Source organism: Rhinopithecus roxellana, chromosome 9, assembly GCF_007565055.1.
Source record: "Rhinopithecus roxellana isolate Shanxi Qingling chromosome 9, ASM756505v1, whole genome shotgun sequence".
NCBI classification, from domain to species: Eukaryota; Metazoa; Chordata; class Mammalia; order Primates; family Cercopithecidae; genus Rhinopithecus; species Rhinopithecus roxellana.
Genome location: NC_044557.1, coordinates 17,427,443 through 17,443,540, shown reverse-complemented (window position 1 = coordinate 17,443,540; position 16,098 = coordinate 17,427,443).

The following is a 16,098-nucleotide window of genomic DNA, read 5'->3' as shown; positions in this document are numbered from 1 at the left end:
GCTTTGGAGCAGGGTGCCTGTGTCTCTTTAGGAAGTCCTTCACAAGCGAAAACGGGGCCCCAAGATGGCTGTGGTCGGGCTGCAGCGACTAAGGGAAACGTTGAGACAGGCAGAAGCCAGATGCGGTGAGACCACAGGGAATGCTGGGAGCCTCCCAAGGAGGCCTCTCTCATCTCAGAAGCCCCCAGGGCTGTCCCAGGCGGGATGTAAAGCCCCAGACTTTGGAACAGGGTGCCCGTTCCTCTCGCGGAATGCACCCACAAACGAACACGGGGCCGCAGGGTGGCGTGTACGGGCCACAAGTACTCTAGGGGATGTTGAGGCAGGCAGAGGGGAAAAGCGGTGAGACCGCATTTAATGCTGGGAGCCTTCGAAGTAGGCCTCTCCCATTCCAGAAGTCTGCAAGGCTGTCCCGGGCAAGCTGCAAGCCCCAAGTTTTAGAGGATGGTGACTGTGTCTATCACAAAAGGCACTTACAAGCGAAAATCATGCTGCAGGGTGGCGAGGGTGGGCGGCAGGGACTCAGGAGGAACCTTGGGGTAGGCAGAGGGGAGAAGCAGGTGGGAAACCAGGGAATCCTGGGAGTTTCCCAAGGATAATCCTTCCATCACAGAGACCACCAGTGCTGTCCCAGGTGGGCTGTAAAGCCCCAGACTTTTGAACAGGGTGCCTATGTCTCTCAGGGAAGGCCCCCACAATTGAAAATGGGGCCACTAGGTTGCACAGGCAGGTGGCAGGGACTCAGAGGGACATTGAAGCAGGCAGAGGGGAGAAGCAGCCAGGCTGCAGGGAATTCTGGAATCCTCCCAAGGGGGCCTCTCTCATCCCAGAAGCCCCCAGATCTGTCCCGGGCGGGCTGTAAAGCCCCAGACTTTGGAGAAGGATGCCAGTGTTTCTTGCGGAAGGCCCCCACAAGTGAAAATGGGGCCAAAGAGTGGCCTGGACGTGTGGCAGGGACTGAAGGGGATGTTGATGCAGGCAGGAAAGAGAAGTGCCGAGACCACAGGGAATGCTGTGAGCCACCCAAGGAGGCATCTCCCATTCCAGAATAACCCAGGGCTGTCCCAGGAGGAATGTAAAGCTCTGGGTTTTGGAGCAGCGTGCCTGGGTCCCTCGCAGAAAGCCTCCACAAGTGAAAACGAGGCGGCAGGGTGGCATGTATGGGACCCAGGGCCTCACAAAGACATTAAGGCAGGCAGAGGCAAGAAGCAGAGAGATGGCAGAGAATGCTGGGATCCTCCCAAGGACGACTCTCCCATCCCAGCATCCCCCAGTGCTGTCCCGGCAGGGATGTAAAACCCCAGGTTTTGGAGCTGTGTCTCTTCCAGAAGGCATCCACAAGCGAAAATGGGGCTGCAGGGTGGCATCAGTAGGCCCCAGGGACTCAGGAATACATTAAGGCAGACAGAAGGAAGAAGCAGCGAGAAAGCAGGGAATGCGGGGAGCCACCCAAGGAGGCCTCTCCCCTCCCAGAAGAATCCAGAACTCTCCCAGGAGGCCTATGAAGCCCTAGACTTTAGAGCAGGGTGTCTGTGTCTCTCGCAGAAGGCCCTCACCGACAAAAACGGAGCAGCTGGTGGCGTGGGCCAGCCGCAAGACTCAGGGGGACATTGAGGCAGGCAAAGGGGAGAAGTGGTGAGAACATAGGGAATGCTGGGAGCCTCCCAAGGAGGCTTCTACTACCATCCCAGAAGCCACAAGAGCCATACCGGGCAGGCTGTAAAGCCTCAGGCTTTGGAGCAGGATGCCTGTGTCTCTCGGGGAAGGCATCCACAAGCGAAAACAAGGCCGCAGCATGGCCAAGGGCGGGCCGCAGCGACTCAGGGGTACGTTGATGCAGGCAGAGGAGAGAAGGAGTGAGAATGCAGGGAATGCTGGGAGCCTCCCAAGGTGGTCTTCCACATCCCAGAAGCCCCCAGGCCTGTCCCTTGGAGGCTGTAAAGTCCCAGGCTTTGGAGCAGGGTGCCTGTGTCTCTAGAGATGGCCCCCACAAGCGAAAATGAGGCCTCAGTGTGGCCGAGGGCAGGCCGCAGCGACTCAGGGGGACGTTGATGCTCGCAGAAGGGAGAAGGGGCAAGATGACAGAAAATGCTGGGAGCCTCCCAAGGAGGCCTCACCCATCCCAGAAGCCGCCAGGGCTGTCCCAATTCGGCTGTAAAGTCCCAGGCTTTGGAGTAGGGTGCCTGTGTATCTCGCGGAAGGCCTACACATGTGAAAACAGGGCCACAGGATGGCGCAGGTGGGCCGCAGAAACTAAGGGTGACGTTGAGGCAGGTAGACAGTAGAATGGACGAGACCTCAGGGAATGCTGGGGCCTCCCAACGAGGCCTCTCCCATCCCAGAAACCCACAGGGCTGTCCCGTGTGAGCTGTAAAAACCCAGGCTTTGAAGCAAGGTGCATGTTTCTCTCGCGAAAGGCCCCCGCTAGCGAAAACAAGGCAGCAGGCTGTCGTGGTTGGGAGGCAGAGACTCAGGGTGACCTTGATGCAGGCAGAGGTGAGAAGCGGCAGGACAGCAGGGAATGCTGGCAGCCTCCAAAGGATGCCTCTCCCATTCTAAAAGCCAATAGTGCAGTCCTGGGAGGGCTGTAAAGCCCCAGGCCTTAGAGTAGGGTACCTGTGTCTCTCGCTGAAGGCCCCCACGAGTGAAAACAGGGAAGCAGAGTGGCCTGGGCTGGCTGCAGGGACTCAGGGAAACGTTGAGGCAGGCAGAGGGGAGAAGCGGCGAGACCGCATTGAATGCTGCGAGCCTCCCAAGGAGGTTTCCCCAATCCCAGAAGATCCCAGGTTGTCCCTGGCGGGCTGTAAAGTCCCAGGCTTTGGAGCAGGGTGCCTGTGTCTCTCACGGAAGTCCCCACAAGCAAAAATGGTTCCGCAGGGTGGCGAGGGCGAGCCAAGGTGACTCATGTGGATGTTGAGACAGGCAGAGGGAAGAAGCGGTGAGACCTTATGGAATTCTGGTAGCCTCCCAAAGAGGCCTCTTCCTTCCCAGAAGCCCTGGGATTGTCAGGGGCGCAGGCCAAACACCCACGCTTTGGAGTAGTGTGCCTGTGTATCTCGCAGAAGGCCACCACAAGCAAAATCGGGGCTGCAGTGAGGCGTGGGCTGGCTGCACGGACTGAAGTGGACTTTCAGGATGGCAGATGGGAGAAGCAGCGAGACTGCAGAGAAAGCTGGGAGCCACTCAAGAAGGCATATCTTATCCCAGAACCCCCCAGGCTGTCTTGGGCGTACTGTAAAGCCCCAGGCTTTGGAGCAGGGTGCCTGTGCCTCTCGCGGAAGGCCTCCACAATCAAAAACGGAACGGCAGTGTGGCATTGGCAAGCGGCAGGGACTCAGGGTGACGTTTTGGCAGGTAGAAGGGAGAAGCGGCGAGACCACAGGAAATGCTGGAATCATCCCAAGGAGGCGTCTCCCATCCCAGAAGCCTCAGGGCTGTCCCAGGCGAGCTGTAAAGTCCAGGCATTGAAGCAGGGTGCGTGTGTCTCTTGTGGAACCCCCACAGCCAAATCGGGGTAGGAGAGTGGCGTGGGCGGGCAGCAGGGATTCAGGGGGATGTTGATGCAGGCAGAAAGGAGAAGCCACCAGATCGCAGGGAATGCTGGGAGACTCCCAAGGAGGTCTCTCTCATCCCAGGAGCCACCAGGGCTGTCCCGGCCCTTGGACTGGCTTTGGATCAGTGATCCTGTGTCTCTCAGAAGGCACCCACAAGTGAAAACAGGACTTCACGGTGGCATGGGCGAGCCACAGTGACTCAGGGGAACTTTGCTGCAGGCAGAGGGGAAAAGCGGCAAGATGGCAGGGAATGCTGGGAGCCTCCCAAGGAGGCCCTTCCCATCCTAGAAGCCCCCAGGACTGTCCCAGGCAGGCTGTAAAGCCCCAGACTTTGGAGCAGTGTGCCTGTGTCTTACACGGAAAACCTCCACAAGTGAAACTGGCCCCCTAGGTGGTGTGGGTGGGCCACAGAGACTCAGAGGGACGTTGAGGCAGGCAGATGGTTGAAGTGGGAGAGCACAGGTAATACTGGGGGATTCCCAAAGAGACTTCTCCCATCCCAGCAGCCCCCAGTCCTGGGAGGGGTGCATAGCCCCAGGCTTCGGAACAGGATGCCTGTGTCGAACTTCTCTCGCAGAAGTCCCCCAAAAGCGAAAAAGGGGCCGCATGGTGGCCGTGGTCAGGCCGTGGCGAATCAGGGTACCTTGACGCAGAGGGGAGAAGAGGCGAGACCGCTGGGAATGCAGGGAGCCTTTCAAGGAGGACTCTCCCATCCCAGAAACCCTCAGGGCTCTTCCGGGAGGGCTGTAAAACCCCAGGATTTAAAGTAGGGTGCCTGTGTCTCTAGTGGAAGGCCCCAGCAAGCAAAAACGGGGCCCCATGGTTGCATGGTTTGGTGGCAGGGACTCAAGCGGTATGTTGAAGGACACCGCAGGGAATGCCGGGAGCCTTTTAGGGGGGCCTCTCCCATCCCAGAAGCCCCCAGAGATGTCCCGCGTGGGCTGTAAAGCCCCAGGCTTTAGAGCAGTATTCCTGTGTCTCTCACAGAAGGCCCCCACAAGCGAAAACGGGATCGCTGGGTGGCGTGGTCGGTCAGCATGGACTCAGGGGGACCTTTGAAGCAGACAGAGGGAAGAAGCAGCGGGACTGCAAGGAATACTGGGAGCCTCCCAAGGAGGCCCCTCCCATCCCAGAAGCCCCCAGAGCTGTCCCGGGCGGGCTGTAAAGCCCCAGGCTTTGGAGCAAGGTGCCTATGTGTCTTGCGGAAGGAACCCACAAGCGAAAACGGGGCCGCAGGGTGGCGCTGGGCGGGCCGCAGCCACTCAGCAGGACGTTGAGGCAGGTAGAAAGGAGAAGCGGCAAGACAGCAGGGAATGCTGGGAGTCTTTCAAGGAGGCTTCTCCAATTCCAGAAGCGCCCAGGTCTGTTCCAGGTGGGCTGAAAAGCCCCAGTCTTTGGAGCGGGATGTCCGTGTCTCTCACGGAAGGCCCCCACAAGCAAAAACGGGACTGCACGGTGGCATGGGCGGGCGGCAGGGACTCAGGGAGACGTTAATGCAGGCAGAAGGGAGAAGCGGCGAGAACGCAGGGAATGCTAGAAGTCTTTCAAAGTGGCCTCTTCCAACCCGGAATCTCCCAGGGCTTTCTTGGGAGGGCTATAAAGCTCCAGGTATTGAAGCAGGGTGCCTTTGTCTATGGAGCAAGGCCCCCACAAGTGAAAACGGGGCAGCAGTGTGGCGTGGGAAGGCCACAGGGACTTAGGAAGAGGTTGAGACAGGCAGTGGTGAGAAGCGGAGAGACCGCAGGGTATGCTGGGATCCTTCCAAGGATGCCTCTTCCATCCCAGAAGCCCCCAGGTCTGTCCAGAGCGGGCTGTAAAGCACCAGGCTTTGAAGCAGGGTGCCTATATCTCTCATGGGAGGCCCCCACCAGCAAAAACGGGCCCGTAGTGTGGCGTGAATCAGCAGCAGCGACCCAAGGGGATGTTGAGGCACGCAGAAGGGAGAAACAGCGAGACCGCAGGGAATGGTGGAAGACTCCCAAGGATGCCTCTCCCATCCCAGAAGCATCCAGGGATGTCCTGGGTGGGTTGTAAAGCCACAGACTTTGGAGCAGGGTGCCTGTGTCTCTCGCTAAAGGCACCCATAAGTGAAAACAGGGCTGCAGGGTGGCGAGGGCGGGCCATGGGGACTCAGGAGGACGTTAGGCAAGCAAAGGGGAGAAGCAGTGAGACCTCCGGGAATACTCGGAGCATCCCAAAGAGGCCTCTCCCATCCCAGAAGCTTCCAGAGCTGTACCAGGCGAGCTGTAACGCCCAAGGCTTTGGAGCAGGATGCCTATGTCTCTCGCGAAAGGAACCCACAAGGGAAAACAGGGCCGCAGGGTGGCCCTGGACAGGCCACAGACACTCAGCAGGACGTTGAGGCAGGCAGAGAGGAGAAGTGGCAAGACCACAGGGAATGCTGGGAGCTGAGTCATTGTGGCCCGCCCACGCCAATCTCTTGTCCCGTTTTTGCTTGTGGGGGTTTTCTGCGAGGTAAACAGGCACTTTACTCCAAAGCCCGGGGCTTTACAGCCCGCCGGGGACAGTCTTGGGGGCTTTTGTTATAGGAAAGTTTGATTTGGGAGGCTCCCAGAATTCCCAGTGTTCTCACTGCTTCAACCCCCTGCCAGCCTCAACGTCTTCCTGAGTCCCTGCCGCCCTCCAACGCCACCTGCGCCCCATTTTCGCTGGGGGAGCCTTCCGCGATGGACACAGTCACCCTACTTCGAAGCCTGAGGCTTTACAGCCCGCCTGGGACAGCCCTGGGGGCTTCTGAAATGGGAGAGGCTTCCTTTGGAGGCCCCCAGCACTCCCTGCGGTCTCACCGCTTCTCCTCTCTGCCTGCCTCAACGTCCCGCTGCATCCCTGCGGCCAGCCCACGCTACCCTGTGGCCCCGTTTTTGTTGGTGGTGGCCTTTCGTGAGAGACACAGGCAACCTGCTCCAAAGCCTGAAACTTTACAGCCTGCCAGGTACAGCCCTGGGGGCTTCCGGCATGGGAAAGGTCTTATTGAGAGAGTGCCAGTATTCCCTGCAGTCTTGACAATTCCTCTGCCTGCCTCAAAGACCTCTGAGTTCCTGCGGCCCACCCACACCACTTTGCTTCTCTATTTTTGCTTGTCAAGGCCTTCAGTGAGAGACACAGCCAACCTGCTTTAAAGACTGGGGCTTTACAGCCCGCCGGGAAAAGCACTGGGGGCTTCTGTGATGTGAGAGTCGTCCTTGGGAGGCTCCCGTTATTCCCTGTAATCTCACAGTTTCTCCCCTCTGCCCTTCTCAACGTCCGCGTGAGTCTCTGGGGCCTGCCGACGCCACCCTGCGACCCCGTCTTCGCTTATGGGGGCCTTCTGCGAGAGACACAGCCTCCCTACTCCAAAGCCTGGGACTTTTCCTCCCGCCTGGGACAGCCCTGGGGGCTTCTGGGATGGAAAAGGCCTATTTGAAAGGCTCCCAGCATTCCCTGTGGTCTTGCCACTTCTCCTCTCTGCCTACCTCAACGTCTGCCTGAGTCCCTGCCACCCTCCCACTCCACCCTGAGTCCTTGCTTAGTCTTGAAGGGGCCTTCCGTGAGAGACACAGGCACCCTGCTCCAAAGATGGGCAAAGCCCGCCTGGGACAGCCCTGAGGGATTTTAGGATGGGAGTTTTCTATTGGAGGCTCCCAGCATTCCCCGCGGTCTCGCTGCTTCTCCAGTCTGCCGGCCTCTACATCCTCTTGAGTCCCTACCGCCCACCTACTCCACACTGTGGCCTCATTTTCACCTGTGGGGCCAATCTGCGAGAGACACAGGCACCCTGCTCCAAAGTTGGGGTTTTACAGCCTGCCTGGGAAAGCCCTGGGTGCTCCTGGGATGGGAGAGGCATCTCTGTGATCTGGCAGCTTCTCCCCTCCACCTGTCTCAACTTCCCCCTGAGTACCTGCGGCCTGCCCAAACCACCCTGGGGCCCCGTTTTCACTTGTGGGGATCTTCCACGAGAGACATAGGCATGCTGCTTCAAAGGTTAGGGCTTTACAGCCCATCCTGGACAATCCTAGGGGTTCTGGGAGGGGTGGGCTTTCATGAGAGGTTTGCAGCATTCCCTGCGGTCTCCGTTTCTCCCCTTTGCCTGCCTCTATGTACCCCTGAGTCTTTTTGTTTCGCCCACTCCACTCTGCGGCCCGGTTTTCGCTTGTGGGCATGTTCCCCGAGAGACACAGGCACCTTGCTCCAAAGCCTGAGGCTTTACAGTTCCCTCGGGAGAGCACTGACGGCTTCTCGGATGAGACAGGCTTTCTTTGAAGGCTCCCAGCATTCTCTGTGTTCTCGCTGCTTTTTCCCTCTGCCTGCATCAACGTCCTCCTGAGTCTCCCCGGTCCGACAGTTTCACTTATGGGTTTTTTTCCGTGGGAGACACAGACACCCTTCCCCAAAGCCCAAAGTTTTACATCCCGCCTGGGACAGCAGTGCTTCTGGGATGAGAGGGGCATCTTTGGGAGTCTACCAGCACCCCCTGAGGTCTCGCCACTTTTCCCCTCTGCCTGCCTCAACGTACCCCTGAGTCCATGCCGCCCAACCATGCCAATTTATGGCCCCATTTTCGCTTGTGGGGGCCTTCCCAGGGAGACACTGGCAACCTGATACAAAGGCTGTGGCTTTACAGCCCTTCCAACAGAGTCCTGAGGGCTTCAAGGATGAGAGAGGCCTATTTGGGAGTTCCCAACATTCCCTGCAGAGTCGTCGCTTCAATTCTCTGCCTGCCTCAACGTCCTTGTGACGTTGTGTCCCGCCCAGACCACCCTGCAGGCCCGTTTTGGCTTCTGGGGGCCTTCTGTGAGAGTCACAGGCACCCTGCTCCAAAGTTGAGGTTTTACAGCCTGCCTGGCAAAGCCACGGTTGCTTCTAGGATGGGAGAGGCCTCCTTGTGAGGCTCCCAGCATTCCCTGCGGTCTCACTGCTTCTCCCCTCTGCCTGTGTCAACATCCCCCTGAGTCCTTGCTGCCGGCCCTCGACAACCTTTGGCCCCGTTTTCGCTTGTGGGGGCCTTACGCGAGAAAGACAGGCATGCTGCTCCAAAGTCTGGGTCTTTAACAGCCTGCCCAGGAAAGCCCTGCAGGCTTCTGGGACGGGAGAGGCAGTTTTCAGAATCTCCCAGTATTCCCTGTGGTCTCGGTGCTTCTCTCCTCTGCCTGCCTCAGTGTACCCCTGAATCCCTGCCGCCCGCCCACGCAACACTGCCGTCCGGAATTCGTTTGTTGGGGTTTCCCGCGAGAGACACAGTCACCCTGCTTTAAAGCCAGGTGCTTTACAGCCTGCCTGGGACAGTTCTGGAGGCTTCAGGGATGAAAGAGTCATCCTTGGGAGGCTCCCAGCATTCCCTGTGATTTCACTGCTTCTCCCCTTTCCCTGCATCAACGTCCCCCTGAGTCCCTGTGGGCCACCCACGCTATCCTGCGGCTTCGTTTTTGCTTGTGGGGGCCTTCCGCCAGAGACATTGGCACCCTGCTCTAAAGCCTGGGGGTTTACAGCTTCCCCGGGACAGCCCTGGGGGCTTCTGGGATGGGAGAGTCCTTCTTGAGTTTCCCAGCATTCCCTGCGGTCTCGCTGCTTCTCCCCTCTTCCTGCATCAAACGTCCCTGAGTCCCTCCTGCCCAACCATGCCCCCTGTGGCCCCATTTCCACTTGTGGGGGCTTTCCAGGAGAGACACAGGCACTCTGCTCAAAAACCTGGGGCATTACAGCCTGTCTGGCACAGCCCTGGGGGCTTCTGAAATGGTAGAGGCCTTTTTGCGAGGCTCACACCATTCCCTGCGGTATTGTTGCTTCTCCCCTCTTCCTGTGTCAACATCCCCCTGAGTCCTTCCTGCCCAACCATGCCACTCTGTGGCCCCGTTTCCGTTTGTTGGGGCTTTCTGCGAGAGACACGGGCACCCTGCTACAAAGCCCGGTTCTTTACAGCCAGCCCAGGACAGCCCTGAAGACTACTGGGATGGGAGAGCCTTTTATTGGGAGGTTCCCAGAATTCCCTGCGGTCTCCCCGCTTCTCCACTTTCCCTGCCTCAACGTCCCCCTGAGTACCTGCAGCCCACCCAAGCCAGCTTGTGGCTTTGTTTTTGCTTGTGAAGTCCATTGTGAGAGACACAGTCACTCTGCTTCAAATCTTGGGGGTTTACAGCCCTCCCGGGGCAGCCCTGGAAGCTTCTGGGATGGGGAGGTCTCCCTGGGAGGCTCCCAGGATTCCCTGCAGTCTTGCCTCTTCTCCTCTTTGCCTGCCTCAACCTCTCCCTGAGTCCCTGCGGCCAGCCACCACCAACTTGCGGCCCCATTTTAGCTTGTGGGGGCCTTCCGTGAGAGACACATGCACAAAGCTTCACCTGAGACTTTACAACCCGCCTGGGAAAGCCATGGGAGCTTCTGTGTTGGGAGAGGCCTCCTTGGGAGGCTCCCAGCATTCCCTGCGGTCTTGCTGAGTCTGTCCTCTGCCTGCCTCAATGTTCCCCTGAGTCTCTGAGGCCCACCCTCCCTACTCTCCAGCCCCATTTTTGTTTGTGAAGACCTTCCGTGAGAGATACAGACACCCTACTGCAAAGCATAAGGTTTAACAGCACTCCCGGGACAGCCCTGGGGGCTTCTGGGATAGGAGAGGCCTCCTTGGGAGGCTCCCAGCGATCCCTTCGATCTCGCAACTGCTAGCCTCTGCCTGCCTAAATGTCCATCTGAGCCCTTGCTGCCACCCACGCCACCCTGTGGTCCGGTTTTCACTTTGTGGGGCCTTCTGCGAGAGAATCAGGCACCCTGCTCCAAATCCTGGGGCTTTACAGCTCTCCCAGGACAGCCCTGGGGAATTTTCAGACAGGAGAGTTTTTTGGGGGAGGTTCCCAGCATTCCCTGTGGCCTACCGCTTCACCCATCTGCCGGCCTCAACATCCACTTGAGTCTCTGCGGCCAGCCCACCCCACCCTGCGGCCCGACTTTCCCCAGTTGAGGCCTTCCGTGAGAAACACAGGAACCCCGCTAAAAAGCCTGCTGCTTTACAGCCCGCCCGGTAGAGACCTGGGGCTTCTGGGACGGCAGAGGCCCTTTTGAGAGGCGACCAGCATTCCCTGCATCCTTCCCACTTATTTTCTGTGCCTGCCTCAACATCCCCGAGTCCCTGCGGACGCCCACGCCACGCTGCGTCCTCGATTTCGCTTGTGGGAGCCTTCCGCGACAGACACAGCCATCCCGCTCCAAAGCCTGGGGCTTTACAGCCTGCCCAGGACAACGCTGGGGGGTTCCGGAACTAGAGACCTTTTTGGGAGTTTCCCGGCATTCTTTGCAGTCTTTGCGCTTCTCCCGTCTGCCTGCCTCAATGTCACTCTGAGTCTCTGCTGCCCGCCCACGCAACCCTTCGGCCCCGTTTTCACTTGTGGGGACCATCCGCTAGAGACACAGGCACTCCGCTCCAAAGCCTGAGGCTTTACAGCACCCCTCCCCGCCTTCCCCGATATAGCTCTGGGGGCTTCTGAGATGGGAGACACCTCCTTGAAAGGCTCCCAGCATTCCCTGCCGGCTCGCTGCTTCTCCTCTCTGCCTGCCTTAACGCCCCCCTGAGTCTCTTCAGATTAACCACGTTACTGTGTGGCCCTGTTTACGCTTGTGGGGGCAATCAGAGAGACAGCGGCACCCTGCTCCAAAGCCTGGGACTTTACAGCCCGCCCGGGACCACGCTGGTATCTTCTGGGAAGGGAGAGGCCTCCGACGAGGCCCCAGCATTTTCTGCTGTATCGCGGCTTCTCCCCTCCACCTGCCTCAACTTCCCCCTGAGTTCCTAGGATCCACCCACGCCACACTGCGGCCCTGTTTTCGCTTGTGGGGACCCTGTGTGAGACACTGTCACCTTGCTCCAAAGCTTGGGGCTTTACAGTCCGCCCAAGGACAACCCTAGGGGCTTCTGGGATGGGAGAGACCTCATGGGAGGCTTGCAACATTTCCTGAGATTTTGCCGCTTCCCCCTCTGCCTGCCTCAACCTTCCCCTGAATCTCTGTTGCCCGCCCACACCACCCTTTGGCACAGTGTTCACTTGTCTCGGCCTTCCGTGAAAGATGCAGGCACCTTGCTCCAAAGCCTGAGGCTTTATAGCCCGCTTGGGTCAGCCCTGGGGGCTTCTGGGATGGGAGAGGTTTTCTTGGGAGGCTCCCAGCCTTCTCTGCGGTCTTGCTGCTTCACCCCTCTACCTGCCTCATCCTCCCGGCAGACGCCGCGGCCCGCCCACACCAACCTGCGACGTTGTTTTCACTTGTGGGGACCTTCCACGAGATACACAGCCACCCTGCTCCAAAGCGTGGAGCTTTACAGTGCACTCGGGATAGCAGCCCTGGTCTCTTCTGAAATGGGAGATGCCTCCTTGGGAGGCTACCAGCACTCCCTGCTATCTCGCCGCTTCTTCTCTGCCTGCCTAAACGACCTCCTGAGTTTCTGCGGCCCGCCCACGCCACCCTGCAGCCCCGTTTTTGATTGCGGTGGCCTTCCAGGAGAGAAACAGGCACTCTGTTCCAAAGCCTGGGGCTGTACAGCCCAACCAGGACAGCCTTGGGGGCTTCTGGGATGGGAGAAGCCTCCTTGGGTGGCCCCCAGCATATAATGTGGTCTGGCCGCTTCTTTCCTCTTCCCTGCTCAACGTCCCCCTGAGTCCCTGCTGCCCAACCACATCACCCTGCGGCCGTTTTGGCTTGTGGCAGCCTTCTGCGAGAGACACGGGAGCCCTGCTCCAAAGCTGGGAAATTTATAACCCCCTTGGTACAGTCTTAGGGGCTTCTGGAACGGAAGAGGCTTTTTTGAGAGTCTCCCAGTATTCTCTGCGGACTCACCATTTCTCCCCACTCTCTGTCTCAATGTATCCCTGAGTCCCTGCAGCCTGCCCACGCCATCCTGTGGCCCCGTTTTTGCTTGTGGGGTCCTTCCGCAAGAGACTCAGAACCCTGTTCCAAAGCCTGGGGCTCTACAGCCCGCCAGGGGCAGCCCTGGAAGCTTCTGGGATGGGAGAGGCCTCCTTGGGAGTCTCCCAGCATTCCCTGTGGTCTCGCGGCTTTTCCTGTCGGCCTGCTTCCATGTCCCCCTGAGTCCCTGCGGCCAACCAACACCACCCTGTGGGCCCGTTTTTGCCTTTGGGGGCCTTCCACAACAGACACAGGCACCTAGCTCCAAAGCTTGAGGCTTTACAACCTGCCTGGGAAGACCCGGGGGCTTCTGGGTTTGGAGAGGCCTCCTTGGGGGGCTCCCAGCATTCCTTGAGGTCTCCCCGCCTCTCTCCTCTGCCTGCCTCAACGTCCCCCTGAACCCATGTTGCCCTCCCACTCCTCGCTGCCACCCCGTTTTCCCTTGTGACAGACTTCTGTCAGAGACACAGGCACCCTGCTCCAAAGCCTGGAGCTTTACAGCCTGCCCGAGACAATCCTGGTGGCTTCTGGGATGAGAGAGGCCTACTTGAGAGCATCCCAGCATTCCTTACAGTCTTGCCGCTTCTCCATTCTACCTGCCTCAACGTCCCCCTAAGTCCCTGAGCCTACCCCCACGTTTCTCTGTGCCTCGTTTTCACTTGTGGGCACATTCCATGAGAGACACTGGCACCCTACTCCAAAGCCTGAGGCTTTGCAGCCTAAGCGGGACAGCCCTGGAGGATTTTGGGATGAGAGCGACTATTTTGGAAGGATCTGAGCAATCTCTGAGGTCTTGCTGCTTTTCCCCTCTGCAGGCCTCAACGTCCCCCTTAGTCCTTGTGGCTCACCCACGCCACCCTCCAGTCCGTTGTCGCTTGTGGGGGCCTTTCGCAAGAGACACAAGCACACTGCTCCAAAGTCTGCAGCTGTACAGTCCCACCGGGAAAGTGCTGGGTGCTTCTGTGATGAGAGAGGCCTCCTTGTGAGGTTTTCAGCATTCACTGCGGTCTCGTTGCTTCTACCTTCTGCCTGCTTCAACATCCCCCTGAGTCCCTGCCACCAGACCACGCCACTCTGCTCCTCGTTTTTGCTTGTGAAGACCTTCCGCGAGTGACAAGGAAGCCCTGCTCTGAAGCCTGGGGCTTTACAGCTAGCCTGGGACAGCCCTGGGAACTTCTGAGACCTAAGAGGCCTTTTTGGGATGCGAGCAGCATTTCCTGTGGTCTAGCTGCTTCACCCCTCTGCCTGCTTCAAAGTCCCCCTAAGTCCCTTCATTTGGCCCACGCCACCCTATGGCCCCTTTTTCGCTTGTAGTGAGCCTTTTGCAGGAGAAACAGGCACACTGCTCCAGAGCCTGAGTCTTTATAGCCCATCTGGAACAGACTTGGGGGCTTCTGGGATGGGAGAGGCCTCACTGGGAGGCTCCTAGCATCACTGTGGTCTCCCCGTTTCTCCCCTCTCCCTCCCTCAACGTCCCCCTGAGTTTCTGCAGCTGGCCCAGGCCACACTGCTGCCCTGTTTTGCTTCTGGGGCCTTCCACGAGATACAAAGTCACCATACTCAAAAGCCTGGGGCTTTACAGCTCTCCTGGGGCAGACCTGGGGGCTTCTGGGATGGGAGAGGCCTCCTTGGGGTACTTTCAGCATTACCTTTGCTCTTGCCACTTCTCCCCTCTGCCTGCTTCAATGTAACACTGAGTCCCCATGGCCCTCCCGCACCACCTTGCGGCCCCGTTTTCGCTTGTGGGGGCCTGCAGCAAGAGACACTGGCACACTGCTCCAAAGCCTGAGGCTTTACAGGCCACCGGAACAACTCTGGAGGCTTCTGAAATGGGAGAGACCTACTTGGGAGGCTCCCAGAATTCCCTGAGTTCTCGCCACTTCCCCCCTCTGCCTGCCTCAATGTCCCCCTGAGTTTGTGTGACCCACCCATGCCACCCTGCTGCCCTGTTTTTGCTTGTGGGGGCCTTCCGTGAGACACACAGGCACCATGCTTCAAAGCCTGGGTATTTACAATCTGCACGGGACAGACCTGAAATCTTCTGGAATGGGAGAGGCCTCCTTAGGAGGCTCCCGGCATTTGGCGAAGTCTTGCCGATTCTCCCCTTTGCCTGCCTCAACGTTTCCCTGAGTCCTTGCTGCCTGCCCATGCTATTCTGCAGCCCCATTTTCGCTTGGGGGCCTTCTGTGAGAGACACAGGCATCGTGCTCAAAAGCCTGGGGCGTTACAACCTTACAACATGCTCCAGACAGTCTTACAGGCTTCTGGGAGAGCCCTCCTTGGAAGGCTTCCAGCATGCCCTGCGGTCTTGCTGTTTCTTTCCTCCGTCTGTCTCAACGTCCCTGAGTCTCTGCTGTCCTGTTTTTGCTTGTGCAGGCCTCCGTCATGAGACTCAGGCACTCTACTCCAAAGCCTTGGCCTTTACAGCCTGCCCTGACAACTCTAGGGGCTTCTGAGACGGGAGAGGCCTTTTTGGGAGGCTCCCCAGCATTCTCTGCAGTCTCGCTGCTTCTCTGCTTGCCTCAATGTCCTTCTGAATTCCTGCAGCCCGCCCATGCCCCGCTGCGGCCCGGTTTCAGCTTGTGGGGGCCTTCCGCGGAAGACATATAAACCCTACTCCAAAGCCTGGGTCTTTACAACTTGCCCGAAACAAACCTGGGGGCTTCTGAGATGGGAGAGGCCTCCTTGAGAGGCTCCTGTCATTCCCTGTGGTCTCGTTGGTTTTACCCTCTGACTGTGTTAACCTGCCTCTGAGACCCTGAGCCCAACCATACCAGCCTGCGGCCCCATTTTTGCTTGTGGGGGCCTCCCACGAGAGACACAGTCACCTGCTTCAAAGCATGGGCATTTGCAGCTTGCCCGGGACAGCCCTGAGATCTTCTGGAATGGAAGAGGTCTCCTTGGGAGGCTCCATCATTTTCTGTGATCTCGCCGCTTCTCCCCTCTGCCTGCCTTAACGTCCCCCGAAGTCTCTGCTGCCCGCCCACTACAGCCTGCGGCCTCGTTTTCGCTTGTGGGCACCTTCGGTGAGACACACAGGGACCCTGCTCCAAAGCTTAAGGCCTTGCAGGCCACCAGTAACAGCCCTGTGGGCTTCTGGGATGAATGAGGCCTTGGTGGGAGGCTCCCAGCATTCCCTGCAGTCTCAACAATTTCCCCCTTTGCCTGCCTCAACGTCCACCTCAGTCCTTGCTGCCCACTGACACCATTTTGAGGCTCCATTTTCGCTTGTGGGGGCCTTCCGCGAAGACACAGACACGGTGCTCAAAAGCCTGGCGCTTTACAGCCTGAGAAAGACTTGGGGGCTTCTGGGATGGGAGAGTCCTACTTGGGAGGCTTCCAGCATTCCCTGTCGACTCGCCGCTTCTTTCCTCTGCCAGCCTCTACGTCCCCCTGGGTCCCTGTGGCCCGCCACCACCACCCTGCTTTCACTCGTGAGGGCCTTCCACGAGAGACACAGGCACCCTGTTCCAAAGCCTGGGGCTTTACAGCGTGCCCGAGATAAAGCGTAGGGCTTCTGGGATGGGAGAGTCTTCACTGGGGGGCTCCCAGGATCCCCTGCAGTCTCCCCACTTCTCTTCTATTCCTGCGTAAACGTCCTCCTGACTCCCTGCTGCCCGCCCACACCACCCTGCAGCTTCGTTTTCACTTGTGTGGGTTTGCCGCG